General features: G+C 35.7%; 1 protein-coding gene across 26 annotated transcripts in view; it reads left to right on the plus strand.

Moving 5' to 3' along the window:
- Window positions 1-14,249, plus strand: part of DMD (dystrophin) — a 1,136,032-nt gene that overhangs the window by 977,010 nt on the left and 144,773 nt on the right. The gene's annotated exons all lie outside the window — the stretch shown is intronic.

The raw sequence follows: 14,249 nt of genomic DNA on the forward strand, positions 1-14,249 counted from the left end.
AGTGTGTCAGGGTGAGATGTTATTGCAGATAGAATAGACAGTTAATTGAAATATTATGGTTTACTGTCTTTTTTCATATTTACTTAAATGTCATCTGGAAGATACAGTGAATAAGGTGAAAGCACTCCAGTAAATTTTTAAACACATCCTGAGGGGAAAAGACATAAGTAACTTTGAAAGATTATGATATACTAAAGGCCAAGTTGTGACCCTTGGAAAGAGGAAAGATGCATCTGTTCCTGTAATATAATTTTGCTACTTAAAAGAGAGCAGAATTTGAAATGTGTTGAGAGGCAGAGCTCATATTTGTTAGAAGAGAATAAAATAGCATAGAGTGGAATAGAGTAGATCAATTGGAATGATGAATATACAATTATTAAGACCAACTGTTCTACATACAAGATCTGCTGGACACTCACACCCAATGGCACTTTTTAGTATAGTATGTATTTTTCCATCATAGGACTAGACTTTTTTATGATCAACAATCCAGTTAGATGTGATACCCTATACAGAAAGCTGAAATTTTGGCCACATAATAGGAAAAGCAAAAATGAAAATTGTTTTTGTTTCATGCAAAACCATTTTCCTTCTTACGTGTGTTCCTGTTTATTTCTAGTTTTACAGTTGTCCAGTATGTTTCTTTTTCATTCTGTTGGTTTTGTGAGTTTTATTTATTAATTGCCTTTATTATGCTAATGCCACCTAAAATATTGACTTTATGCTTTTGTATTTTCATCTTTTTTTTTTAATATATATTTCAGTTTATTTTCATGTGTCTTTCTTATACATTGGATGTGTTTTCTCTCAGGCTACTCTTAATTCTTATTTTCAAAAAGCAATTTTTCTATGTTCCTACTCTTCTCTATCTTTCCACATCCAACTTCCCTTATTTCTCTTGGTTTTGTTTTTCTGTACTCCCTTTGTTTCTTTTAGTTTACTTCTCTTTTTCTCCCTCCTCAAAGGTTAGTTCTCTCTCTCCTTGCTATATTCCTAAAGGGGAAAATATTTCTTATCCATGTACCCCGCTTTCTAGAAAATATCACTGCAGGAAAATCATAAAACAGAGAATTCTGTGCTATTGCTTGACAGAAAGATACCCATCCTTGGTTATGTGTGGGAAAAGTGCATAAAGACATAAAATTTATCACTTCTAAAACACCAGTGAATTCTAGTGTTATGAGAAAGTTGAAGAGGATTTTGTAAAGGAGGAAATCATGTCTCACTTGTTTCTGTATTAACTCTGGGAACTTACATAAGATTAGAGGAGGAAATGTGTCTTCTTAAGCCAGATCTTACAGAGATTTAATATTATATTTACTTTATATTCATAAGGCAAATCGTAGTCAGTCATTTTCAGTATTACACAGTGGTTCTACAGTGAGATTGGTGCTCTTAGTGAATAGAACCAAATTTTCCTCCAGAATCTTCCCAGAACTTCATTTGTATTTTTGCAGTAAGGCATGTTTGCCATTAATTTGCTAATTAATTGGTTTGTATTCAATTGTAGTGAATATGCTCTAGAGTATTACTGGTACAAAAATGTACAGAAAACCCTCAACCACTTACAGACTCAACCAGTCCTGGTTTTGAAGTGTTTTGTGGAGTGCATTTCATTAAATGAAAGCTGATGCACTCAGCTCAGTCACTGAAAACCGTGTCATCTTCTGTGGAGTTTGAGTAGTTTCATGCCTTTAATAGAGTAGTTTTGAGGAAAATATGCTGTTCATTTCTTCTTATTTTTCTTAAACATGAAAGGAGATGAAGTGTTTCCAAGGAGCTATTTGTTATGAATTTTACAAGGGGCTCTCATGCATGCTTCAAACAGTGTATGTAATGATCTCATCCTGGGGTAGAATGTGTCTTGCAAGCCCTTGCTTACTTCCAGTTGACATTTAGGGAGCCAGGAATCCCCTAAAATAGGTGGGAGTTACATACATTTCACTTAGTCAGAGATCTGACTGCTATAATGCTGGTCAAAGGGCAAAGTTCCTGACATGTAAAAGAATTTACAAGTATCCCACAGGGAACATAGCCTTCAGTTATCAAGAAAGATATTTTTGTTTAAATCAAACTTTGTTTTCTTTTATTTAGAATAGTACCTTTAATAAGCTGAAAAATGCAGTAAGAACTGTCTTTCATCCAAAAATGTATCTATTAAGATATTTTGCTATGGTATTTATACTCTAGAGCTTTTACTTCTGAAAGATGGTAGTTTGTGAGTGGTTGTCTTTGAGCACATCAAAAAACTAGAGCTAAATCAGCCCAAGGTCTTTTCCAGTCTAAACTTTTCTATAATTCTGTGATTTACATACATATATATCATGATTGTCACAAAGCATAAGCCCTAATTTCAGTATCGTTCCTAACTCCTCAGCTCATCTTGTGCCAGTAGAGAAGATTCTGCAGGATGTGGAGGTTTGAAGATTGTTGTGGTGTAAAAAACATGCTGACATTTGTTAGAAGGTCCAGCCACAACTGGACAATAATTCTGTTCCCTTGAAGAGCATTCTCTGCTTGCAGGAGCTTTGAAGAGCCAGCAGGCTTTTAGTACCCCTGCAGGCAGTTATCTAAAGTCATATCATCATTTTATTTGAATTCTGCTGAGGACAGGCTCTTTACTGAGCTGCATAATGCACACTAATGTAATAAACATTGCTGCAATGAATTATTTCAAAAACCACCTTCTTTTGTGTGCCTCTCAAATACTAGCTGATTCTTTCAATCTGTGCTGAGAAATATGAATGAATCTTACCATCTGTATTTCCAGAGGTACTAATATCAAGAATATAAAAGCCAAAAAGGAAATCCCTTCTTCCCTGAAATCGGTGTAAAATTGTCACTATGCATCACAGTCTTGCTGGCCAGTGAACCTCTAAAGAGCTGAGTCACAGGCATTGTGGGCAGCTGTCCTCAGCTCACACCTTGCTCTTTATAGGGGTTGGACACCAAGCCAAGGAAGTTGCAGCAATATACAAGCTGAAATCAGCAATGACCTATTGTAGCAGGTTTTAGGTTTGGGCTTTTTTTCATTTTACTTCACCTTCTGTCTTTCATGCCTTCTCTGAGAAAAATATCCTACCAAAAAATGAAATACCAACAAAAATACCTATGTGAAAGAAATGTCTTCTTCAGGTCTCTTGCAGCTGAATTGAACCAAGTTTGTTTTTTTTAAATTGTATGTATTAATGGTTTCAGGAAGTGAACTGCATTTCTAAACCATGGAATTAAAATTTGAAAGTGATGAAGGCTATTCTCTTATGTCATTTTTCTTAGAGAAAAAGAAAAACCTCTCTTGCTTTACAGTTCAGTTGTCCAATTGGAAGTGCATAGGATCCTCATACATGAAAGCTCTACTCATATACTTAAACAGAATATTTGCCTTAAATTGTTCTATGTCTTAAATTACAAGTAGAGTTATTTATCCTTAAAAAGCGAGTGTAAACTGGGGTTAAAGCTGATAGATTGACGGATGATGCAACAATAGCAAGAAAGATGTTTCTTCCTCTGTATGAGACAGAGAAAGTAATGCCTAAATGAATTGGCAATATAAAAGGCAGTTAGATTTTTATATTTTTATATTTATATATTACCTTTTTGTTACCTTATCAGTTTCTCTTTCCATTGGGATATTTCATTGATTTCAATAACTAATTTGTTTCTGTTACTTTGTTTTTTTGTCTTTTTTAAACTATATTTTGGCATATGTCATCTGTTAGTAGCTGAAAAAAATGGGAGACAGCTTTTCTAAATATCTGGACCCAAAATTGTATCTCAGTTACAGCTACAGTAGCTAAGTCACTACTTAAATCATGGTGCTTTTCAACCTTGAAATTTGAAATTATTCTGTAGTTGCAGATTTCATCTTCCCAGCAGAGGGAGATTTTGATCCTTTTTGGAAGTTGAGTTTTCCCATCAGACTACTCAGTTAAAATGTTGGTTTGTATGTTCCATGAGAACAGGAACTTCTGCCAAAACCACAATTGTTACAGCTCTTTAATGGTCTCTTATTTGTTTAATTGGCTATGCCAGTTGGCTGCAGAAGTCATAGACCCAAGCATTTTTCTTCCATTCCTGTTAAATTGAGTCTCAGATTTTCTCAATGTTTGTCTGCAAAATTATGCATATAGAATTCATTTTGCAGTGATTCGTTCTTTAGAAATCCAATTTATTTATTTCTGCAAGTTAGTGGAGGAAGGCCAGCTGTCAGGACTAGGATTCAATTCTGCTAATGAAGCCTGTGTCAAAAACTGGAAATATTCCTTCAAATTGGAAATATTCCTTCCTAAATTAGAAGGACACCTTCATTGTCGCATCTTTAGGGCAGTCAGTGAAAGCAAGTGTGTAACTATAAACAGGAATAGTTATCATCCATAGACATGACAGCAGGAAAACTAATAAAATCTTACTAAATTTATGATGTGTGTGATGAATTTTACTTTGTGGGAAATTGCAACTGCTTTAATCATTTTTTGTAAAGGAGGTGCATTCATTTTGAGAGTTTTGTTAGCCTCTTTCAACTTCCTTTACTCTGAAATTTTGTTCTCTATGAAGATGTTTTGAAGAACCATGCAGAAGAATAGCAATTTATCATACTTTATATTCTCATTACAATATGAATCTGTAGATTTCTTTTGATGTACTTTTTTGTTTCTCATCAGTGTGTGTGAGTGTGGGGGTTATAAAAGCTGAGTTATGCAGTTTATATGTGAAAAGAAAAGCACCTAAAATTTATCAAAAGTAAGAAAATGTTACATGTGCATCTTGAATTTAGCACTCTTTTGTACAACCTTTGCATATACAATATATTCTGCAAGATGTCCCATTTATCTATTTGATGGATAAATGATAGGAAAAGAATGGGCATATTAGTTGATATATGTAAGTCTCATTTCCTTATAAAGGAAGAGTAGAACAATTTACTTCCACCTGTCAGCAGTTATAGATTATGTTTGGCAGCACACATCCATATGACTCATACCAGACTATATTTAGGATACTGAGGAAAACAGAGGTTGTGATACTGTTGAGAATATATTCACTGGAAACCAACATCCACTAGTTCTGTTGGGTTTCAGTCAAGTAGTTTTAGCTAAATCATCCAGTTTATAGCTCTTTAACTTATTTACTAACCACCACTGAAACTGCATTCCTTAGTGTTCATGATCTGTAATACCATATTATCTCAAAAACATTATTTGAAATAATTTCTGTAGAAGTCCCTTTGACAAGGAGTGTGGAAGTTGCGTTTGAAGAATTAAAGCTCTGGCTTTCAGTCCTATACAGAGGTGTAGACTACAGGAGTTAGAAGATTTTACCTTGGATTCCAAAATTGCCCAGATAGCTTTGAGTTTTTTCTTGTACAAATTGAAAGAATATGGCCTGATTTTTTCAACACCTTTACAGGTGTGTGACCTTATTCCAATCAGCTATGTTTAGGCTGCTCATTATGAAAAAATAGGCTTGTTTAAAGTAAGAATGTGTGAGGGGGAATAGCTGGGAAGTGCACAAAGTTAGCAGCAATCAGACTAGTGAAAGCAAACAAGGACAAAACAGAAAAGAACCTTGCAATTATAAGTCAATCTCCAGTCCTAGCTTCTGCTCCTTTTCCTTCCCAAAATGTTATCAACTGTCAGAGCTCCTAATTTGCAGGTTAGATTTTGCTAAAGCAGTAGGAGAGGACAGGAATGCGTAGGGTGGGTCAGGGCAGGATGCAGTGACACCAGAAGCCTGATGGATCCTTGCAATTTGTGCTCCTGCTCCCTACCCTGGGGGGGACCAGGCTGCTGGCACAGATCCTCTGCCCATTGACGCCTGCCTGGTTTGAAATGAGGTTGGAGCAGATGTACAAAGTTTGCTTTGAATGTGGAACACGTTTGTTGCAGATAGAGCATTCACTGAATTTAAGAGCTGCCCAGTAAAGGCTCTCTAATGTGATTTTCAGAGGCTTATAACTCAATGAAACCTTAATGAATACCCTTGGATTGAAAGCAATATAAAACCCCTCAGATTCCAAGTACCAGTGCCAAAGTATTGTTAAAGGGTTTTAGAGGGAGAATGTAAAACTGGCACAACATATTTCTCTTTCTCCCCATTTTCACTAATCCCTTTTTCTGAAATGATGTGGTTTTTTTACAAGAAACTTCATTTGAAGTGATTAAAAGCCCAAGGAAAGGAAATGATATACACATTTCCAGTGCAGAAGGTTAATGTTGGACTTTCTTATTTCTTTGTTGGGTAATTTTGTGACTTTCTGACATATCAATTATCTGTTATATCACTGCAAATAGTTTTATGTCAGGCCATCTACTTTCAGGTTACAGAAAGCTTTTGCAGTCTTTCAGCTAGGTAGTATTTTGTGCTATATTTTTTATATCTTTTTGCTTCAGTGAGACTAAGTGGGATTCTTTTTGCTATTTTAGAAGCACTGTTAATAATAGTGTTTAAAATACTAAAAATGTCAGTGGCGTTAAGTTGTGACACAGATTTGAAACCAGCCTTTATGGAAGGTTATGTGTGTAATTTTAAAAATATTATCACAAGATGCTCTCTGAAGTTGCCACTGCACTTTTCAACATGGTTTGAGTAAAGCTGAGTGTTGTACCCTCGTATAGAAAACTATGTGCACTATGGAAGTGATGTAATGGTATGTTTGCTGTAGAGGAGAGCACTTTATAATTAAAATGGCTCAAATTCTGTTATGTGTATGCAAAATCTTCTATAAAGTCTTTCCTAATTTGGATCCAACCAGCACAACACAGGCAGAAGGTGTTTTTCAATATGCTTATCCTGTGGTTCATCTCAGCTGTTCAATTCTTGTGCTTGTTGTTAGTTTATAAAACACTGATACTGCAATAAACTTTAGAAATATACCCCTTGGTTATAGAACAAACATAGTATGAATTACAATTATTGACCCAGAGCTTACAATTTCAGGTTTTATTAGTGTTCATTTTTTATTTCTTTTGTACCTGGAAAGATCAACATCCAATTCCTGTTTGTGGAAAGGAATTCTTTAGGGTAGGACATCTTTGGGGGGGAGCTTCAAGTAGGAAGACTCAGTTTATTTTTTTCTTCCGTTTTCTCAGGTGTTCAAAGGTGTTTCCCTACCACAGTTCAGGTTTTTTTAAACCAAAATAAATTAGCATTAATCCAGAAAAAGAATCCTAAGATTACATCTGTAGGTAGTATATTCATTTTGTTGGATGTTTTCACTTTAATTCCTCTGATTTCTCATACCATCCTCAAGTGTTTTGTGTCCTGTCCTTTCAGTACCCTCATTTATGACTCTTTCATCAGTAAAAACAATCAGTTCTATCCTAATTAATTAGCTGACACATAGCTGATAACGGAGTGCTGTTTCAGTGTAGTGATTTTTGGGGTATTCAGAAGAAAAAGAAGGCTGTGTCTTCCATAAAATGGTTTTGTGCTTTTTGTATATCCAGGCATTACAGTTCCTTATCTCAAAACATCACATTTCAAATCCTGAGTTGATTTTATCTGTACTTTTGCTAGCCAGAAAACTAAGATAACTGAATTTGGGTTGCACATCTGTTGTCATAGCTACCTGCAATATATCCCTGAATCTGCCTGGGTTTACCTCTAATGAGAAAGGGGTTACATTTTTCTCATAAAACCACCATAACTTTATTCAGCTATGAATGACCTGTGAAACACTGTCAGACTGGTATGGTCTGTTGCAGAAATTGAGCAAGCTTCCTCTTTTAAAGAGTCAGGATCTAATCCTTTTCTCTTCACCAGTGAATAGGAGGTCAGCTCCCATCCAATAAAGTTTCAGAAAGACAGAGGCAAATCCAATTTTATGATCTCCACTTTTCTGTCTCAACACTGTGCCTCCACATCGTTAGACTGTGCTCAATATTTCCCACAGCTGATAGGATAAGCCTGTGATGTTTAACAGTGCCAGGTCATGCTGATTATTTCAGTTTTGCCAATGACACTCTGTGTAATTGTTTTTCAAATTATTTTAACCATCTTGTGCATGAATTTACATGTTTTCAGGTGAGTGTCCATTTATGGACCAGAACTACATTTATAAATTTTAGCTGAATTATCATGACATTGTGTTGAGTAGGTGTAAGTTTTCGTTTTACTGATAGTTTTTGCTTTTAGTTTAATGTAGTTCTGATAGTTACAGAATTCAATGATCTGTCCCATTGCCTAGAAAAGGGGGCTAGAAAAACAACCTCTGCTTCATGTAAATTTGTGTTAATAAGTACACTTATATAGGGTCAATAAATAGGTTAATAAATACCCTTAAATAAATAAATAAAGGGTTAATAAATACCCTTATATAGGCCAAGACTCCTGAATCAGATAACAGTGTCTTTGTGATGTGAGCTGGACACAAACTGTGATCTTGAAATGAAATGATGAATGGTCTCTCACTGAAAGCGTGGTTACAACTGATGTTGTAAAATCTGCTTCTGTTAATCTGAGAACTGTTGCAGGAAAGAAATCACAGACTGTTTGACATAGCATCAGGTGCTGTTGTGGGTGCTCAGTGCTAACACCGTGGAATGAGAGCCACCACTGCAGACTTTACACGGCTGTGTTGGAAATGAAGCCCCCAAGGACTGCTGGCTTTGTCTGCTCTGCCATCCCTCCCAGCTGGGCTGTCTGCTATCCCTGCTGAGCCTGCTCAGCTCAGATATCCTCAGGTGACCCAGGAACAACATTTGTGCCTTCTTCTGCCAGAGAAAATCCCCAACACCTTTATTATTGTACAATTTATTGAAGAACACCCTAGGAATGATGTAAAAGTTGGAAGAATTAAAAGCATGGTTTGCTGTCTTTAGGAAGCTAATCTATTCCTAAATCTTTAGACAGGAGATATCACTTGTTCCTGATCCTTCTAGCACTTTGTAGGGATAGTTCCAAAAAGATGCATTCAAAGTTGTATAGAAAGTAGATTTCTTGAACTCTTGTGTTATATTAATTACACGATCAGTATATTCACACAGAGATACTGTATTTCACTGTCCTGCTCATATTCAGATAGGCTAGAACTTGCCAGAGATTTTAATTTTTATTTTTTTTTCTGAATAAGAATATAACTAACAGATGTTTGTTTTTGGCTCCATTTCTACATTCTTTGAAAGCTGGAGAATTAAATTGCTGACATTCAGACAACACTAATTCACATATCCAGGGAGCCTAATTTGCCATCCCTGAGATTCTGATTCCTGGTGTTCATGGATTTAAAAACCATTTCAATGACACAATATAAGAATAGGCTGGGGAGTTTCAATAGTATGCTCCTGCTAAACATAATCACATTTTATAAACATCTGTGTCATTACTGGTGTGATTCATCTCTAAGCTGTATACAGCTGTGTTTGCAGTTTCAATTAACAGTCCTCTAATTTCATATCCATCTCATGTTGCTAATTTAGTTAATTTATTCATAATTAAGAGTATTCTATTTTCTACGAAGGTTTGTGAGTTTAGTGCATTATAAAAAATAAAAAGTAACCCCTGAGGCCGAGGCATTTTGATTCTTACAATGGTCACATCAGAACGAAAATGTCATTAATGTACCTAAAGGGGAAGACATGATGTAAGGGACATTTTTTTCTTTTCTCAGTGTGGAATGAGAACCCTTTGGAAGGTATTGGCTTTGTGCTTGAAAGCAAAGGACATTATGAATGTGCTCTTTTCTCATCTTTTTTGCCCTTCTCCCTTTTGCCCAAAATCTAGTGTAATTCTATGGTTTAAACTAATACAGTTAATTTTAATATTAAAAAAAAAGATAACTCTACAAAGGGTATTACAAGAGGAGGTATGTGGCAGACATGAATCTTCCTACTTCATGCATTTTTGTTCTCTGACATTTATATTTTAGATTACAAGGTATTTAAAAGGACCTATGTGATTAAGACCTGTGAGATAGCTTAAAAAAATTAAGCTTGAGACACACTCAGTTGGAAGATAAGGACTGTCTTAGTACTTATCAAAAGAAGTGTTTGAATTTTTAGAAATGGTTTGGGTTTTTTTTGGCTATCAGTAAGAAATGCTGTGTGAAAAATGGGTTAGAAGTCCTAAGTCCTAGAAACAAATCTCCTCCAGTTGTCCACACTCTAATGATGTTCTACAGTTTTTCCAGGATTGGTTACAAGTCTCCAGTACTCTGTAAATACAGAGATAATGCCTTCCCTGTTACCTTCATAGGCCCTATAGGAATACTTATTCCAGGAGGTCTCTGAAATATTAAAGGAGTTGTATATATAAATGGCTCCCCCCAAAAAAAAAAAAAAAATTAGAAAAGTGAGAAAAATACCTCCTCTTTAGCTTGAAGAGTATTTTGATATTTATGTGCTAGTGACAAGGTGAGTAGAGCACTGAAAGTTCAGCAGCCCTTTCTGGAAAAAGAAAAAAGGAAGAAACACAGCACAGTCTTTGTCAAAAAAGGTAAATTTGAGATAAGTATTATTGTGAGTATTGCTATAATTTGAAGTAAACAGAGGGAAGTTGTACAGAAAACATTGAAATAATGTGATCAATATGTCTCAAACAGAGCTGCAGGTTTTTAATGACAGCTGCTGAATCCTTTATAGCTGAAAATCACAGTTGTCTGCTGCATTTTCCTTTAATCTTCCCCTGCCTACAATCTCCTTGATGCTCCTTTCAGTTTCTCTCATTGCTCTTTTTCTCCTTGAAGCTTCCTTTCTTCTTCTTCATATAAGCTTCTCCTTGTCTGTCACACCATCTACAATCATACCACTATTTATTAAGAAAAGGCTAGGAAGGAAAACATTAAACAAATAAATAGAGAACACAGCAAGGAAATTTATAATCTGAAATTAGAAGAAAATAGAGGGATAGAGAGAGGAAAAGTGCAATGTGAGGTGAGGTAGGCTTTTAGACCTGGCAGTTGCATGAATTATAACCTTTTCTTTTCCCAAGAAATCTCTTAATATCACAGATAGTGAGAGATACAGCCATGGTCTAAGCAGACCTCTAAAGCTCTTCAAAACAGACAGTCTCATAATTTTATTTTCTTCTACTTGTCAACTCTTAATGCTGAAATGCAATATTCTGAAGACAATAAAAGTTTGAATCATTTCAACCTTTTAGCTGCACACTCTGTGTATTTAGCAAATAGAATGACAATTTTGCTTGCTGTACAAATTCCAGGCTGCCCCACCTTTTTCTGATTAAAATGGTGATTAGGGTTAAAGGAGATTATAGCAATTTGCCAGGGTCCTGTTCCGCTGCAAGCTCAAGGTAAGAGGGTGATACAAGTGCCTGCAGAAAGATAGATTATCTCTGGTTGTTCAATTTCCAAGCTTCTGTGGAATTTACTCTTTGTTATTTGTGTAGATTCTCCACATTTTACTGTGCAAGAAAGGAAACACATTAATTTTTGATACACAAAAAGAAGTTAATGATTTCTTTCCCTTCTAAGGAGAGATGGGTCTTCAAAAGGGAGCTCATAGATCTTTTAAGTTTTATTGTATTATCATACTCCGGAGGTTTGTTGCTTTTTCTTTTCCTTTTTCTTACTCCACATAAAATGATAGGGCAATTTTATCTTGTACTTCAGATGCTAATTTTAAACCCTGTGGAAGTCTGTAAACCTATGTGAATTTATATTTTAAAGAGAATTGCACGTGATTTTTTTATTTATCTAAAGAGATGCTTGTGCTGCAAGTTGGAAACAAATATTTGGACCTTGAATCTTCCTGCTTAAATTTTTTCAGATAAAGGTTTGGGGTTTCAATTCTAAACCCTCAATTCCATGACATTAGACATGGGATTCCCATCTGTGTTTTTCCCAAAAGAGGATTTTATGCATGCTGTATTATGAAAAATATGGTCAATGTTTATCTTCTGTATATTTTTTTCTAACAGAGAAAAAATAAATACCTGTCATGAAAATGTCGGCACATATTTTTGTGTTTCAGCATTGTGCCTTTAGCACCAGAGGATAATTTTACCTTTTTGTATTTTTAATAATTATAATTATTTTTGTAATTTATCTACAATTTATAATTTTATTTATAATTTTACTTTTTTATATTTTTTCATGCTCTCAGGACTCCAGAGGGGTCTGCCTGTGCGGGGGTAACGTGGCTACCATGAGCTCACACTCGCTGCCACACACAGATGGAGCTGTTGAAATGACCAGCTCCCAGTCTGAGTTCTGGCTGCCCATATTGGTTTAGTGACCATTTGTTTTGCTATAACATATGCCTTTTTTAATAGAGAAATCACTGTTATTCGCAATAAATCATAGTCTTGAACTGTATTTCAGTTAATACTCTCCCTCTCACTCTAAAAGTAACTCTTCAAAGACTGCTCTCTGATCTTAAGTAATGCATTGACAGACCTCCCAGCTCCCTTTACATATTTCTCTGGATCAGCCAAAACCTAAAATGTTCATGTTTAATGTCTATTTGTTATTTAAAACAAATGTGGTGATTTTGAGTCACTGTCACCTGGAAAATAGATCTGCGTTTAACTGACCAATGAAACAAACCAGCCTGTGTCTGAGCAGAAAGAGTCAGAAAGGAAAAGGAGTCATTCAGGCTACCAGAAAACCTGAGATTTTCCAGTTATGAAAAAGCAGATTTTTCCCTTCCCACATCTGCTCCTGGATATAAGTGCAATAAGTGCTGTGTGCCTTACCTGTGCTGGTCGTGCTTACTTCAATGGAAGGCACATATAAAGTCAGCAGGATTTATCTCCCTGCTTCCTGGTCATGTCAATCTGTTACCCTCCACTTGTGGAAAATCTTCAAAGGTTCTTGGCCTGTTACACTACATGAAAAATCTGTGCAGATTTGAAACCCTAGATTTGTTTCTGAGGGGGTTTTATGTGCTGTCTTCCCACTCTGAGGACTGTATAAATCCCATTAAAGCAGCAGCCTCTCAAACTGCTTCAGCAGGTTTTGGTTGTGGATTTTCTTTCTTTCTTTTTTGAGTATTTTGATGCATAGGTGAACTTCTAGAATTTTAATTATATCTGTATCTGATGAGCTGCAGCAATGTAAAAGGAGTTTGGGTGAGATTTAATTTTAGATAGCAGCTTAATTAACTGTATTTGTAAAAACCAGTGCAGCTTTAATTAAATTTCTCTACATTAATTTAGTTATTTAATTGAAAATTTGTTGGGATAGTCTTTACAATTTATAACTCTTCCTGTAAGGGAATCTTAAATAAGAGATCATAATAATAACTAAAAATAAAACCCAAACTGTATTTAAGTTTTTGCTAGATTTCTACTGGCTTTTTGCAAATAACAGAAAGGGTTTGGGTTTTTTTCCCCATAAATACGTATTCTGGTTCATGAATTTTGTAGCAGGATGGGACAACTGAAAACTCACGTGTAAGTGGTGATTGAAGATGTATCTTTTCTCTTCCCATGTGTGTTGGGGTTGGTTTTATCCCATGTCAGCTGTTGTCCCCTTTTCGATGCCTCACCAGTGCTGGCTTGTGCTGCTACAAAGCAACCACCTGCAGGAGTTTTCAGGTTTGGAGTTGTGATGCACAGGGAAAGTTGTCTGAGTTGTGGGGCTGCAAAATTCTGTGCTGTCAGAGATATAAGGAGAGCAGGTCCAGCAGTGGGAGCAGGAGCCAAAGACACTTCAGTCCTTGTGTAGCCTTCCATAGGCACCTGCACATTCCCAGCACAGCCTGTGCCTTCTCTCCAGTTCCCCACTCCTCTTGAAGGGATGAGGAGAGGCTGGAACACTGCACATCCTTGGGGAGGTGTGCAGGTATTTAAATAAACCTTGTACTGTTTATTTAACTGTTATTTTACTGTTTTATTTAACATCCTGTCTTCTCTCATGAGATGAAGTCATGAGAAAAGCTTAACCATTTCTTTTCACAGTAAGACTGCATTGACCTGAAGCAGAAATGTGTATGTCCTAATAAAATTACAAGAAAATTAGAAGTAATTTCAACTTGTGTTCCATTTCTGAATGTACACAGTCTTTCAGTGACAGCACTCTGAATTTCAAATAGTATCTGCTTTCCTGGTCTTGAAACTATTGCTACTGCCTTACATTTGCCCTCAAAATTCAAAAATTAATTTCACTGATACTTTGCCAAAGAGACTGTTCCTTCCCAACACCTATTGCATGCATCACTTGCATAAATGCTAACTTTGTGTCCTTCTAGTGCAGCTGGATATTTTCATTGATTTCTGTCATCTGTTTCATTAGAGTTCCTTCATTTATTTCTTTTTTTCTGTAATGCATTGTCTCTAATCTGTACAACAAA

Source organism: Cyanistes caeruleus, chromosome 3, assembly GCF_971803275.1.
Source record: "Cyanistes caeruleus chromosome 3, bCyaCae1.hap1.1, whole genome shotgun sequence".
Taxonomy (NCBI): Eukaryota; Metazoa; Chordata; class Aves; order Passeriformes; family Paridae; genus Cyanistes; species Cyanistes caeruleus.